Raw genomic sequence first — 14,774 nt, 5'->3', positions numbered from 1 at the left:
AGCTAGCCTTAGAGAAATTTGACAGATAACAGCCACATAAAAAAAAAGTGTGCTGATCTGGTAACAAGACATACGTATTCCTATTGATTTTGGGGCGCTGAATTCAAATTCGGTATCAAAAATCACCCATCACATCATGGTTGAGCCATAACCTCAAAAAATGACGAAAAATCATGCACTGAGGCAAGTAAATTTCAAAATAATGCCAGTGATGCAAATTTTCACTCCAAAAATTGTGAGGGATCAACCCTTGCCTCATATCAACTTATTTAACATAACTTTACCCAACAGAACCTGACCTCACCTAACCTGAATTAACAGAAATTTATTGAACTACACGTAAAGCTCTGGAAGCATATTTTCCCAGTAGCAAATGTGTGATACATCGAATGGGTCAACTCGAGCCTAACCTAGAAATAAATCTAACCCAGCCTAACCTAACCTAACCTCACGAAACACAATTAAACTGATTGTGTTGTCCCGTTGTGTTTGCGTGCCATTTGAATCAGCTTGGGCTTAGCCTGCAAAGAGGTCAAACCTATCCTAACCTAAAAAAACCTGACCTAACATAACCTAGCCTAACCTCACGAAACACAATTAGACTCATTGTGTTGTCCCGTTGTGTTGGCGGTACCGTTTCATTCAGCTTCGGCTTAACCTACATAGAGGTTTAACCTACAAATGAATCTAACTTAACAGAACCTAACGAAATTTTGCTTAACGCAACACAACTTAACTTAAGTGTTCCCGTTGTAACACAATAAAATTCATTTCATTGCACTACAGGTGGTTAAAAATTTAGACGCACATAACTCATTTGAAGAAACTTAGAACTACAAGTAGAATTGACCCCATTTCAATTAACCTGACAATGTTTGTATCAATTAAAATGTAGAACTGTAACTTAAACATGCAAATGAAAAAGAGTTTTATTCAAAAATTTTTTCTCTCTGCTTTTCTTACACTTAAGGGATATATTTATACTATCTTTCGTGTTTACATTTTATCTTGCTTTTTATCGTAATTAAATTGATCTATAGACCTACTTTGGTCTATTTTCTGCCTGCTATAACGTGTCCTTTTTTCTTCGAAGGAACGATGCAAAGGGTTAAGCTTACGTTTAAGACCTACATTCGTTTCCCTTTTCAACATTCAGCAAAAATCAGCCATAATGATCTCATCCCTTCTACCATGATATCGTTGTTCCATCACTTTTATGTCTTGATGAAAACGTTCCCCTTGTTCTTCGCTGAAATCACCAACATTTTCTGGAAACTTATCCAGATGGGAATCTAGAAAGTGAAGTTTTAAATTCATCAAGCAGCCTAACTTTTTGTGGTTTCTTATCATTTTCGCAACAATATTCTCGTAGTCTGGACTTTTTTTGATACGAGGAAATTTGCGTTTACTGCTTTCAAACTTTCCCAAGCGTCCATTTCAATTTTCCTCATGTGGCTCACGAAATTAGTATCTCTTGTCAATATTTGAATCTGTGGTCCATCAAAGACTCCTTCTTTCAATGAGCGTCTGAAACATTAGGGAATTTAAGGGATATATACTTATAGCATTGTCCATCTTTGTCTAATGCCTTGACAAATTGCTTCATGAGCCGAAGCTTTATGTGGAGGGGTGGTATTAAAATTTTTTCTGGATCAGCAAGGCTTTGGTTAATGATATTATGAGAACCAGGTTTGAATGAATCTCTTACAGGCCAATGTTTTTTGCTGTAATGATTGGCTCGATCTCTGCTATTCCACAGACATATAAAGCATGGCTCTCTCGTGAAATCCGATTGTTGGCCTAATATCATTGTTATGATTTTGAGATCACCACATATTTGCCATTTGTGATTCGTGTAATTAACTTTTTCAAGAAGCATTTTAACATTGTTATATTCTTCTTTGATGACCGTTGAGTGAGCTATAGGGATAGTAGCGTAAGTATTCGTGTTATGTAGTAAAACAGCCTTAATGCTGCGTTTTGACGAATCAATGAAAACTCGCCATTCTTCGTGTCTGTACACATTTTTCTTCAAGTGGTTCATTAGTTCGTTAACGTCAGTGCAGTACACTAAAGACGTCTCTTCGTCTTTAACGAAAAACTTTTTGAATTCTTTGTCCCTGTCGCGATAGAATGAAACTTTTGTCTTTGGCTCTAGAAGATTTTTTCTTTTTAGAAATGAATCATTCAGTTCTAGTTGCGACACTAATATTGGAACCTTCAATTTCATTTTAAGCACGACATATTCGTCATATTTTTCGTCATTTTCATCGGAATCATCAGAACTATTTTCTGTTCGATCACTGGTTTCACTACCGTCTCCATGACGTTGACTTTCAACTTCCATTCTATCATCTTCTAAAGCGCTTAAATCAGTCTGGCGTGCATTTTTATTGATTTCAACTGCTCGTGTGACTGTGCACACATTAATGTACGAAATGTTATTTCTATTTTTGGCGTTGAACCCTTTGACGGAATGCATGCAAAAGTAGCAGCCCTTCGCAATAACGGGTTTTTTCCATGTGGTTGGTGTAGAGCACTTGCGGTACTTTTCGTTGCTTGAATTTTTTAGACAATACAACATAATTCTGCAGGAATTGCAAATGACGTGAGGAACCCATTTTGTTTCTTGGTGCAGCAATTTACGGTCAAAACACTTTTCGTAAAGACTTTTCACTTCCTCGTCGATTAATTTTCGCAAACTGCTCACTTCATATTTACTGCAAATGTAACAGAATGAATCTGAGCTATTCTTGCAGGCATGCGATTGAGAAATACTCACGGTTTTTCTCCTTGTAGCATGAGACTCTACACCAACCAACTGATCCATTGATGAGGAGCTACGGTTGCATGATGAGGACGTCGGAGAGCCCGCTTTCCCACCCTGACCAGACGCCGATACTGGGGTATTTCCCTGCATCGTAATACACTTTTTACATGTATCTGCCATGACGGCATGAACGCCGTTTACCCAGGGACTCAGCCAATGTGGATCCGTTGCCCACCGTCATCACGTAGAGGTGCCCTGGTTACAGACACAGGCGAATAATGCTAGCAACAAGCGGTTACGAAACTCCAGACATTTACTGCTATTAATGTCAAAATATGAAAGTACGCAAGAATAGGGTTGCCAGCGTAATCGGTTATGTTAGGTCAGGTTTTGTTAGGTTAGGATAGGTTAAACCTCTATGTAGGTTAAGCCGAAGCTGAATGAAACGGTATCGCAAACACAACGGGACAACACAATCAGTTTAATTGTATTTCGTGAGGTTAGGTTAGGCTAGGTTAGATTAATTTCTAGGTTAGGCTCGAGTTGACCCATTCGATGTAGCACATATTTGCTACTAGGAAAATATGCTTCCAGAGCTTTACGTGTAGTTCAATAAATTTCTGTTAATTCAGGTTAGGTGAGGTCAGGTTCTGTTGGGTACAGTTATGTTAAATAAGTTTATATCAGGCAAGGGTTGATCCTTCACAGTTGTCGACATGTTTTTGAAGAGAAAATTTGCATCACTGGCATTATTTTGAAATTTATTTGCCTCAGTGCATGATTTTTCGTCATTTTTTGAGGTTATGGCTCAACCATGACTTGATGGGTGATTTTTGATACCGAATCTGAATTCAGCGCCCCAAAATCCATAGGAATACGTGTGTCTTGTTATCAGATCCGCACACTTTTTTTTGTGTGGCTGTGTAATAAATATTTGTCGAAAATTCTGAAAGATGGTGGTGATATGGCACTTTGAGTTTTCGAACAACTTTTATTCTAAATACCTTGGGTTCTAAATGGCCGATTTAACCTTTCGACGACTTAATTTAATTCTTTTGAGATCCATTTCGAAATTACAACAAAAAATTTAATAATTTTTTTTTGAAAAATGTAAAAATAAAAGACGTTTTTCCCAAAAAAATGCAAATCACAAAAATTTTGGACTTTTCAAGCCGGCCGTTCTTTATAAAATATATAGATTTATTCAAAAAGATCTAGGTTCAATAACACAATTATTTAGAAATATTTGTCACTAGACCTGAAGATTAAAAATTTATTGAATTTGTTATAAGCAAATAAGTGGACAAAAATGATTTCGTGGAGATAAGCAATGTTTAGTCATTTAATTTTAACTTAATTTTTACAGTATATAGACATGAGGGGTTTGTAATGAATTAGGAAAAATTAGTAAATAATTTGTTATTATTAGAAACAAAACAAGTGGATGAAAAATTATTTCGTTTGGAGTAGCAATGTTTGGTCACTAAATTTTTACAATGTATAGACAAAAAGGGTTTGTGAGTTGGATTGATGAAAATTAATCAATAATTTGTCCTGTACTAAACAAATTATTGTTGGTTATTATTAGGGAAGCTCTTGAAACGCGCAAGACTCGTACTATCAATTGATTATGTACCCTAATATTCATCATTATTATTTGGGTGTAAACCTAACATGCTATAATAATCATTATAATGTTAATGATAGCAATTTTTTGTTAAATAATTACATATAATAACATTGCTATCAATTAACGAAATGTGATGGCAGTGATTCATTTGCAGTTGATTCCGGCACGAAAAATGGATTTTTAGTTTATAAGATAATACGACGAGAATACTTTATTTTAAACATTGTTGAAAAAAATAATATTTGTAAGTCATTATACGGTAAAAAAAGTGTTCAAAATGATACCGAAATTAATATCATTTAGATATACAACAAAACCGATACCGAATTTAAGAGCATTTTGATCGGCTGGAGTGAATAATTCGACTTTAGAGATCATAGTGATTTGATTCGGGATTATGTATGAAGTCAGACCAAGAGGAGTGACGTTCTTACAGTATTTTAGCTCATATGCAAGCTTTTTATGGTTTCTGATCGTGGAGTCTACTTGTAATGTAATTTTGTTTAGTCTGACGAATGAACCAAAGAATAAGATCAAATTGATCCGAATGGAGAGATCATTATAATCTCAAGTCTAATGATCGTTAGAGCCAAATTCTCTGCAACAAAATTGATCCTTTTTTTTTAATGTGTGCCCAATAGTTTTAAAAATGATTGAAATTTAGTTATTTAAGTCAATTATGTAGAAAAAATTAACTTATGTATCGAAACGGGAGATTGACTTTTCGCTCCCGATCTTCACAGGCAGCCACCGGCTGAGGAGAGCGAACTTCCCCTTCCACTGCACGGGTTACGTCATTAAGTCCACCAATGTCCAGCCCTTCTCTCCCCTACCCTTCTCCCCACCGCCCTTTTCTTTAGAGATACACTTTAGTACATTAAACTATTTCTCATTAGTTCTATTTACCCTGAAATTTCTCACTGAACTTTTCACACTGCACGGATTTTTTAATGGACATTGAAATTAATCGGAACGCAAGCATTGATTTGTTTTAAAACAAATTAAAATGTATCAGTCCAAAGATTCTTATTTGAATTACTTTCACATTGTATGGTATTGTATAGTATTGTACAGTATTAACACGTGGATTAGGAAAAAAGCATACAAATCTATTTCCAATACAATTTCAGATATCACTGAACTAGGAAGGGTGAGGGAAAGTAGGGTTGGACATTGTTTGAGAGGGCTTAATAGAAGAGGATAGACTCGTAGTCCGTGCAATGGAAGGTGACGTTCGCTCCCCTCAGCCGGTGCCTACGTGTAAAACTCGGGAGCGAAAAGCATACATACCCTTCTAAATAGTTACCTTCGCATATACTCGCAGAAATTTTAGCATCACCAGAAGTCAACAAATGCAGCGACATACGAGCCTGCCACCGCACAGTGGTCGGAAAATCCAAAAAGCTGGCCAAAATATGAAGGTGTTATTGGAATTCCATAATTTTGTATATACCCTGGCGGAACGAAGGAACCAAATGGAGCCTTTACAAAGTACCCGTAAAGACCCCATTTGGTCCCCATTCGTTTCCTTTTTAAAAAACTCGAAAAAACAGCAAAATTAACTTTTAAATTGTTGAAATTCTAATTCTACGTTAAAATTCTCTATAGAAGGTCACGGAATAATCGCAATAGTTTTTTTTTGCAACGGTAAAAAGTTGTAAAAAATATAAGAGATATAACGTTTTTTTTTAACAATAATTTTTCTAACAAAAAAATAATCAAACAATATTGTTAAATATTCCACTAAGAAAATATTAATAATTTTTTATGAAAAAATTAATTAAACAAATTCCATTTGTTTAAACAATTGAAAATTAATGAACTAATGTTAGTAAATATTCTACTAGACCAATAGCAATCATTTTTAAGGAAAAAACTAATCATCGAAAAAAATATTTTCAACAAATTCCATTTCTTTAAACAATTGAATATTAATAAACCGAAGTTAATTGATATTCCACTAGACTAATAGTAATAATTTTTAGGTGAACAAACGAAATGTCGAAAAAAAATTATTTAAACAAATGAAATTTGTTTAAATAATTGAACATTAAGTAAACAAAAATACTAAATATTCCACTAGACCAATATTAATAATTTTAAGGAGAAAAATACGAGAATACAATGTTCAAAAGGTAGATTTCATGAAGAATTGACATTTATGGTTTTAAGGGTAGTTTTCAGGTAGTCGAGGGGGAGTGTTAGGGGTGTCAAACCCACATGTTTGATACCTGAAATTCTTCATTGGATAATTCTCTACAAGTCTCTATACTTTCCCGTTACATTTTTTCAGATCCTAAAAAATGATTCCAAGAACTAAAAAAAAGTTATTTTCCCCATGCATTAGTTATGCACAAGTTAAAACCGTCACCTGTTAAAATAAAAAAAAATAAATAAAATAAAAATTATGGAATTTCTTTTTTCGCATTTGGATTAAAATGGGGGGATCGTTGCTCGCTAGCCTGCAAAAAATTTTGCGATGCATTTTTGGACCACCCTATTGCATAAGCAAGATCTTCGCAAGCGTTTTGAGTCCGGAGAAGTTGAGTTTTTCTGCGCTTTGTCCTTTCACTGCTGTTAGCAAAAGTAGACGAACGACGACCCGCACCAATATTTTCTTGATACTCTGAAAAATTGCCATGGACATCGATGAGGTTTACGATTTTTTTCAGTCAATTTTTATCATTTCGTATAAGAATTCCTGCTGCCTGGAAAACTTTTTGTTATTCTGTTCGAAAATCGTGTATTAATTTCGACACGATTTGTCTTTTCGGATTTGTCGACTTAAAATTAAAGGTTAGTTTTTTCGACAATTCCACTTTAAAAATTAAATAAATGTTGTTGGCATCATCGTGTAAATGCTCTTTCTAAAGATTAAAGAGTTCTCCTTTGGTGTAGTTTTAAGCTTTTTTTTTGTTTATCCATTGTGGTTCCTGAAAACAGAATTGTCAGACTTTCAATTGGGATCTTAATAATGAATTCAGCAACATTAATAATGAGTCGATAAATCTTATTATTTTTTTAATGAATACCTAAGAAATGCATGCTTATATTCAACTGGTTTAAAAAATTATAAAATTTATCCACTAATCATGAATTTTGTTTAAGTTATTATGAAGATCCTAATTAAAGTCTGACATCGCAAAAAAAAATCCGTGGTCCTAATTTAAAAAGTTGAAATCGAAAAAAAAATGTCTGTCGAAAAATGCCTGAATGATGCATTGGGTTATTAGATTTGTTTAGAAAAGTGACATGGCTAATCAATAAATTATGAATATTTCTGAAATTATCATAAATTTCCTAATTTAAAAAAATTAAGATAGAAAAAAATTGAAACATCCTTAACTAATTTTATTCTATGAAACTTTAACGATTTAAAACAAATCCTGTTATTGACGAGCACAGGGAACGTCAAACAGAAAAATTTCCATTTTTCTGTCCTTTGTTTATTTCTAAAAAAATTGAAAGCCTAATTTTAAAATCTGGATTTTATTTTATTTGTTGTTCAACTCGGTCAATATGTGTGTGTTTTACGAATGAACTTTGGGCATAGGTTAAAGAAATGGAATACAATTTACCTTACATAGTTTCCCACAAAATTATTATATATTTATATAAATATTGTGAAGCGATGGAATGTTTGGAGTTATCGATTTGAATTATACGTACCCTTAGTAGATAAATTCACTTTTCTGCTGCATTAAAAATCGCTAAACCAAACTGATTTAAAGAACATCTTACTGACACGTACTTTATGTTTTGTTAGAACTTTTAACGAGACGCGAGATTACGTGTAGTTGGCACTGAAACGTGACGTAAATATGAGGTACTGCCATCTGAAATGAACGCAGGGGATCCTACTCTACCAACTACAATGTATTATGTATTATAGCCACTTACTAATTTCGGTAGAAGAAAATTCTAAATTTCTTGCATTAATATCTGCAGAAGATTGCAATATTTGCAAAGGACTATAGTAACATAGAAAACGATCGTCGCACTGATTTAGTAAGCGACATTGTAAAAATTGGTGCAGTCAGATTAGGAGACGAAAAAAAATAAAACCAACATGCGCCGTGTCGCGTTGAAGCTTACGACACACCTTTCCTTTACACAAGCATACGACATAAATGCAGACATATTTATTTACGATATGTTGAACTCTTTCGCACTGTTATATTTATTTAAATTGCAAATGCACAGTACACATGATTATATAGAGTTTATACATTATTATATACATACAGGAATATTATATTACAAGCTGAAACAGAAAAATGTGATTAAAATAAAAAAAAGCTGGTGGCAATCGAACACGGGTCTCCAACGCGGCAGCACGGCGATATTCCATCCTGCTAAACTAGATAATAATATCCAGAGATTTTTCAACCTTATGAAGTAAATTCTAGCACTTAAATTGGTTTTCATTATAATACGCATTAATTGTTTACAGAGATGGCATTTTTCAAATTCTAAGCACTATATCTTAACGTAATCACACGCAGAAAAAAGAACCTTACACTCTACTGAAAACCAAGTTAAGTCTACCGATCTTCCTAGTACGTATATCGACAACATGACAGTTCAGTAAACGTTACAATTATATGCACATTAGTATGACTATCAATGATGGTTACTAGTAGCGATTTTCAAGTGGTGCTGACCTGCGAATCAGTAGATTTTAGCGATCCAGTCGCTATTCTGTACAGTTCCTGGATGATGCAATTACGAATTATTATGTCACTTTAACGAATAATATAAAGAGATCTGAATTATGTTATCGGCGTAGACTACAGTTAAGACAGAATTATAAATTGTGAAAAAGTATTGCTAAAAAATAATTAATAAATAAGCGCACGGTTATTTCTTATAAATATTTTCGGATATACTTATAATTCATCGTTATTTGTAAGTTAAAATGCTTATAATACAATGAAAATTTCGCACGCGATCTTCCGAATTTGTCCGTTAATTTATCCTATCTAGGATTTGACTATAAAAAATACTAAGACTTTGGGCTTCCGGTAGGGATCGCGAGCAGTTGGCACGCGCGCGGGATAGGGCGTCAAGAAAATCGAGTTTCACGTAGTTTTTCGGTACATACGGTCCATTGTGCATTGGATTTGGATTAAGTGAAGGTGGTTATATATGGGTGAGTGCCATCAGTGAGTGGGATTACATTTTTGGCAAGTAAGTTGAAGTGATGGGAGATAGTGAGGTGAGGAAGATTGGTGGGAAAGATGGCGAACCGGGCGTCCTAGTAGAACAGAAACTCTGGCCAGAGAAAACGCCAAGAGCGCCAGAAGGCCAGCAGGATTCTTGGTTCATAATAACGACCAATCGGTGTTTAAGACCTCGAGCAAACTGCAGAGATATCCAGTAGTGAAAATGATATAGGGGGAAAAGGGAATACCGGAAGAAAAAGAAAACTCAAATGATGAAGTACTATTGATGGCAGAATCAGAAGCAGGAGACTTGAATACAGGGGAATTATTCGGTGAAGCAGAAGATAGCGAAGTCGAGGGGAACGGAAGCTGCAACGCAAAGCAGGTAATTCTTAACGACTGGTGGGACTCAAGAGTGCAGATGGAAATTGACAACTTGAGAATGCACGTGGGAGAATTCAAAAGCGATATAGAGGAAGGATTGGGAAAAGAAGCGGCCACTACTTCGGCTCTTAGAAAATCGAGAGAACGGCAGGAGGAACTGGCTGAATAGTTATCAGCTGTGAAGGAAGAATTGGCAAGAGTAAGGTACGAGTTTGGGTTGATAGAACAGGGACACAACAGGAGAAATACGCACGTGTCAAGCGATAACGATTGAATCAGCCGATGAGGACCACAGCAAATGAAGGACACGAATGGGAATATTGGTATAAACAGAAGCAGAGAGAGCTCGAGACAGAGTAGGGAGGGAGAAGAGCCATGCCGATTTGACCGTGCTCGATCAGGGTCTGGACAAGGAAACGGAGATAAACATAATGAAAATAAGAGCGATCAAAATTCACCGGAGAAGCTTGGTGGGGGCGAGCTGGAGTATGAACTTGAAGAAAGGCGGAAGAGAAGACACAGTGTTATAGTGCGAGGTTTTCGGTCCAGAGGGAGAGCCTGGAGAGAAAATACAAACGATGTTAATGGACTTTACAGGTGTTAATATTACGACATATAACGGGGGAGTCTTGGTTAAACTGGATTCATGGAGTCGAAGAGACGGTTACTGGCTAACAAGCACAGACTTGGGGGGGGGGGGGGGGGGGGGGGGGGTCAGAATCTTTGTCGCCGATGACCTGACATACAGAGAGAAGGAGATTTAGGATTGGGATAGAAGCAAAGTTGGGGAAGCAAGGAGGAACGGAGATAAAGCTAGTGCCAGCTATATGAGCTGGGTAATCAACGACAGCATATTTACATGGAGCGAGGAGGAAGGAAGAGTGAAGAAAAAGCCGTTTCGTGCAAGAAAAGGGGGAGAGGTCGCAAGTAGGGTTATTAAAGGTGCTGTGTGGAATCTTACGGGGGCAGAAAGGTTAAAGGAATGTGGAATTTCTTAAATTCCTTTGATATAGTGATAGTGCATGAGACGTGGGTCGTGAAGGACAGAGAGGACGCTCTTTTGGAGTCACTGGACAAGGATTTTATGTGGATTACCAAAGCGGCGGTAAGAAAAAAAAGAAGAGTAGAGCTATGGGGGGGTCAACTTATTGGGGTGCGTATAAATGTATGTGGGAATGTGAAAATGTATGAGTGGGAGTTTAGAATAGTGATCAGCGTAGATGCTCTAGGCAACGGGGGAAATAAAGTGAACATTGTATCTATTTATAATAATGTAGGGGTTAAAAGGGCGACGGATAACATGAGAGAAGTTGTAGAAAAAATGCAGGAGAGGGGTGAGAAAGTAGTTATTGTGAGGGACTGGAATGCGAGGATTGGGGAGGAGACAGGCGGGGGCGAAATGGACACAAATTTTACTAGAAACTATTATGGAACTAGGGAATCTGAACACAAAATTGCAAAGGCGGAAGGAACCAAATTGTTAAACTTTTGTGAAGAAATGGGGCTAATTATCATGAATGGGAGGATTGGTAATGACCGTAAAGGAAAGTGGACGCACCTCGAAGAGGGTGAGGGTTCGGTTATCGACTACATAATTGAGTCTGAGGGAATCGGAGATTCGGATATAAAATATATCGAGGTGGTAACAAGAATGGAATCAGATCATTTTTCGGTGATCTTCAAGATAGCTGGGAAGGGGGAACTGGGAGAAGGTACTAGAAAGAATACCAGAAGGAAAATAGGACAGAGGGAGGGAACAGAAATAGAAGGACGGCCAGTACTTTATAGATTAGTGTGGGATGACAGCAAAAGCAAGGAATGTAGGGAGAACATGGAAGAAATTGGAAAGGAAACAATAACGGAGAACGAAGGGGAGTGGGAACATAGGTGGGACCGACTAATTTGTGAACATGAAAAAAGGAGCAGAAAGGGTTGGCATGACTAGAAATCAGAAGACGAAAAGAAAAGAAGAGGGAGGAAGGGAAGGGGAGTTTAAGGGAAGAGATGCGGAGGAAAAGAAATTGATGAAGAACGTTTTTAAACACCTAAAAAAATATTTGAAAACAAAAGGGAACAGGGAAGGGGAGGACTATAAAGCGAGTAAGAGGAAACTTTCATTGGAAAAGGTAAGGAATAGTAAAAGTATGGGAGATTTTCGAGGGGCAATAGGTGAGTTTAGACCGAAACGGAGATGTAGAGGGAATGGAATTAAAAAGGCTCAGTGGGAGGAGCATTTCATGAAACTCCTGGGAGGCTAGGATAATAAATCAGAAAATCCATGAACTGATGCGGGACTAGACGAGAACGAAAAAACAGACACGGCACATGGAGAAACAGGGACGAGGCAGGAAGAGGGAGGAAAGCAGGTATTAAAAGGGGATAAACAGGGGGATATGAAAGAGGGGGGCGATTCGGACTTGGAAATAAATCGGGAAATCACGTTTGAGGAGGTAGCGAAAGTGGTAGACAGATTGAAGAAAGGTAAAGCATCAGGCGAAGACGGCATCGCCATAGAATTTTTCAAATAGCTACCGAAAGTTTTGGCTTTAGAGGTACATAAGATATTAAATGGGCTCTGGATGGAAGGGAAATTGGCTCACGGCTGGGAAAAAGCGCAGATATTTCCTATCCACAAAGAGCGGAATGAAAGTGAAACAGGAAAATATAGAGGAGTCGCACTCCTGCATGTCGGGTACAAAATTCTAACAGCCATCTTGGATGAAAGACTTAGAGACTGGCTAGAGAAGGAAGGGAAGCACGAAGAAAGTCAGACAGGTTTTAGAGGGGGTTAGGGAAGAGGGCGGCGATTCGGACTTGGAAATAAATGGGGAAATCACGTTTGAGGAGGTAGCGAAAGTGGTAGACAGATTGAAGAAAGGGAAAGCACCAGGAGAAGACGGCATCGCCATAGAATTTTTTAAATAGCTACCGAAAGTTTTGGCTTTAGAGGTACATAAGATATTAAATGGGCTCTGGATGGAAGGGATGTGTGTGTTCTCAATTCGCTAATCAAGAACAAACTGAATGCAAAGGGTACAGAAAATAGGGATTAAAGGTAGAATGTTAAATATGATTAGAAAGATTTACAGTAAGACGTTAAATGAGATTATTACGAGTGAAGGGATCACAAACTTATTTTCTACAAACAGAGGCGAGAGGCAAGGGTGTCCACTCAGTCCAACCTTGTTCAATATACATATAGGAGTTATAGATGTGGCTTGAGAAAATGGAAACGTAGGAGGGACAGTCATAGGAGGAACCAAAATTTTTGGACTTAAGTTTGCGGACGATGTGGCCTTGGTGGCGGACCATGTGGAGGGGCTCACGGAAATGCTACAAAATCTAGACAGATATTTCAAAAAGAATAAATTGGAAATTAACGGAAATAAGACCAAGGTAATAATATTCAGGAAAAGGGGGAAGAAGGGCACAAAGGGATAGTTGGGAAGTGGAGGGTAAGGAATTGGAAGTAGTTAATAGTTTTAAGTATTTGGGATATTGGTTCTCGACGGCAGGAACTTGCACAAAACATACAGAGAAAATAGCGGGGAAAGCTAGAATTGCCGCAAGTACAGCATGGGGTGTTCTAAAGAGAGCAAGAATGAATAGGTTGAGTAAAAAATTATATCTGATGGACACGTTGGTGAAAGCAGGAGGAATGTACGACGCAGAAATTTGGGGCTGGGCAAGAAGAGAGACGATAGAAAAAATGCACGGTAGGTTTGTCAAAATGGCAATGAAGTTGATACATGAACACCAGGCTACATCTGGAGAATGGAGACAGGAAAACAGAGTCTAGAGATCGAAGTACCTTATGATAATGTGCGAAATGGAAAATGAGAGATAGCCAAAAATCTGCTTGACGGAAGAGTTGAGGGGGATAAAGAACAAAAGTCCTTCAAATCGGGGCAAAACATATGAGAAAGCTTGCCGGAATGTAGGGGACGGAGTGACAGCCGAGATGCTGTGGAAAGGGGGGCGAGAAGAAGAGGTCAAAAAGAACTTAGAGAAAGGAATCGAGACGATTTTCGCACAAGAAATATAGGGGGATTGGGGGAGAATAGATAAGTCGTCGTATTGTAGCGGGTATAAAAGTTGGAAATTGCAATTGGGAAGGGAGGAATACTGGGAGGGTGTAGATATAAGTTAAGGGGATAAAGAGCAGTGAGTACAATTAAGATGTGGGCATGTGGGGAAAGCGGGAAATAAAGGATACGAGAACACAATATACAGACTATACAAAGAAGAGGAGGAAAACATTTTCCATGTATGGAAATGTGACGGGGATAGTCAGGTAGTAGAGAAGAAATGTGTGGAAGGGGTGTAAGATTGGGTAGATGGGAAGAAGGGGAGGGATTTTGAAAAATTATTACTTAAAACTTTAAGTGGAAAAACGAACCTCGTCCTCTGCGAGTATGCTAGGGGCTTTGAAAAAGGAGCAAAGGAGAAAGAACGTGCAAGTGATTTCTAAAATATCAGCGTTATAGTATATGCGGCACTTCCCATTCTCAACAATTGACTCGATTTCCCTAAGAGCATTTAGAGAAGCGATATTAAGGTTAATGCCGTAAGAGTGACAGAGATGGTAATGAAGCACTCTTAGTGCCGCATTGTGTCTTTGAATGTAGGTCGTTCCCGCGTGAGTTGGACAACTAGATAGTGTGTGAGCTAAATGCTCGGGGTGTGCATAGCAAGCCCTGCAGCTATCATCAGGAATGCCTTGGCTCAAAATGTGGCGACGGTATGTTAAGGTGGAAATGACACCGTCTTGGCATGCCAAAATGAAACCCTCCGTATCAGACTTCAATCCGGGCGATTTAAGGAA

At 37.5% G+C, this 14,774-nt stretch overlaps 1 protein-coding gene across 10 annotated transcripts in view; it reads right to left on the bottom strand.

Moving 5' to 3' along the window:
• The window catches only part of LOC117177683 (epidermal growth factor receptor-like), a 326,636-nt gene that overhangs the window by 165,178 nt on the left and 146,684 nt on the right, over positions 1-14,774 (bottom strand). Inside the window, exon 1 of one of the 10 annotated variants that reach the window (XM_033368528.1) lies at positions 5,707-5,726. The exons of the other annotated variants lie outside the window; for them this stretch is intronic. The gene's annotated coding sequence lies outside the window, so the exon portion shown is untranslated. Of the gene's footprint in view, positions 1-5,706; positions 5,727-14,774 lie in introns of those variants that run through there. 10 annotated transcript variants of the gene reach the window in all.

The sequence above is a fragment of the Belonocnema kinseyi genome, chromosome 8, assembly GCF_010883055.1.
Source record: "Belonocnema kinseyi isolate 2016_QV_RU_SX_M_011 chromosome 8, B_treatae_v1, whole genome shotgun sequence".
Lineage (NCBI taxonomy): Eukaryota > Metazoa > Arthropoda > Insecta > Hymenoptera > Cynipidae > Belonocnema > Belonocnema kinseyi.
The sequence above is the reverse complement of the archived record's forward strand: the minus strand, read 5'-3'. Positions and strand labels throughout refer to the sequence as shown.